Source organism: Sinocyclocheilus rhinocerous, unplaced genomic scaffold (assembly GCF_001515625.1).
Source record: "Sinocyclocheilus rhinocerous isolate Xijiao unplaced genomic scaffold, SAMN03320098_v1.1 scaffold1848, whole genome shotgun sequence".
Lineage (NCBI taxonomy): Eukaryota > Metazoa > Chordata > Actinopteri > Cypriniformes > Cyprinidae > Sinocyclocheilus > Sinocyclocheilus rhinocerous.
This window is the reverse complement of record NW_015630592.1, coordinates 87028-88741: the sequence shown is the minus strand read 5'-3', so window position 1 is coordinate 88741 and position 1714 is coordinate 87028. Positions and strand designations below refer to the sequence as shown.

The 1714-nt window shown below is 38.8% G+C and overlaps 1 protein-coding gene across 4 annotated transcripts in view; it reads left to right on the top strand.

The window, feature by feature from the left end:
* The window catches only part of LOC107740682 (rho GTPase-activating protein SYDE2-like), a 41618-nt gene that overhangs the window by 2347 nt on the left and 37557 nt on the right, over positions 1-1714 (top strand). The window lies entirely within an intron of this gene.

Here is a 1714-nt window from a genome sequence, read left to right as displayed (position 1 = left end):
TTTTGCCACCAAAAAAAAAAAAAAAGAGCGCGCACACAGGAATTGATAGGTGGAATTTAAATTGTAATTATACCAGTATCCGATTCCTGAGCTTAAGTATATGATTCTGGAATTGGAATTGATTTTAGATTCCCAACCCTACTAAAACCTAAACCCAAAATGCTTTCTTGTCTTAGGGCAACTTTGATTTTTTTTTTTTATCCACTTCAAATGTTGACTACTGTACAAAGATAACGATATTAGCGTCCACACCAGTGATATTCTAAGCGCACGCGCGTCTGTCATCAATGTTTGTATCGTTCATCAGCTGGAAAAAACTCGTTCTGAAAGTGATTCCAACGATATCGTTGCTCTGTGCCTTTATCGTTATAGCTGTGGTGTGGACTCTGCTATTCTTTAATATTGAGAAAATTTTTTAGAACTATATCTTTATCGTTATCTTTATAGTTATCGTCCTTGGTGTGAACGGGCCTTAATGGCATTTCACGTAACACGTTTGGCAGAAGCGTGCCGGAGGCTCGATTGGTTCCTCTCCACTAACACACTCACTCTCTGAATAATTAATTTCATGCTTGTCGTCTTGGTGATGGTGGTGGTTTTGTGCTGATGTTAATTGCGAATGTTTATTGAGTTGAGATGCTGGAACCCTGAAAAGACGTGACCCAGCAGATGGTTGGGTTATCAGTGTGTTTTAAAGGTCACTCGTCCACTGTCAAGTGTGTATCCAAGAAAACAGGTGGTTGACGGCTATCTTGTATCATGAAACCAACAGGAATCATTTTGATTTTGCGTTTGAGTTCATAACTACTAATTCCAGTGTAAACCACAAATATGAATGCTTCAGGCTTCGTTTCGGGACAGATGTGCATGCACTGCTTCACAGTGCTTAAGATTTCATGCAAGTTTGTTGTATTTTGCTTGTGTGTAGAGCAGTAACTTTGACTTCTTTTAGGTGTCTTGCATGTAAACAAATGTTTTTGACAGATGAACTTCAAAATGCATGCTTCAAATGCACTTTATAGTCATGCTGCACTTAACGATGTAACAACATTAAAGATCAAAAGCTTTGTAAATTGGTTTCCAGGCCAGATTTAAGCATCAACCATTAACACAAGCAGAGCTCATCTTGTGGGTTTAATGTGGCCTTTGGGTGGCTGGTGTAGAAATAATAGAGTTCAAACTGAATGCTCTTTACTGCCATGCGAGCAGATTTAGAGGAAGTGGACGTGGTGTTCATGGAGATTCAGAACACAGTTACATTCATGCATTTGGCAGATGCTTTTATCCAAAGTGACTTAAAGGAATAGTTCACCCAAAAATGAAAATGTAATCCAAGATGTGGATGAGTTTGTTTCTTCATCAGATTTGGAGAAATGTAGCATTGCATAATTGTCTTAATGCTGGATTTGTTTCAGCTTTTGTCTTCTCCAGATGTTAACTGATGGACTGGAGTGCTGTGGATTACTTGTGGATTATTGTGATGTTTTTATCAGCTGTTTGGATTCTCATTCTGACGGCACCCATTCACTGCAGAGCATCCATTGCTGAGACACTGATGCAAGTGATGATTTTTTATTTTTTTATTTTTTTGTATTCACTGTGCATTTCCTAAGAATAGAACCCATGACTTTGGCATTGCTAGCGCATTTTCATGGAGTGTGGCCAGGAAGCGTGTTTGTTTTTGAGAAGACAACTGTTGACGCACACACACACA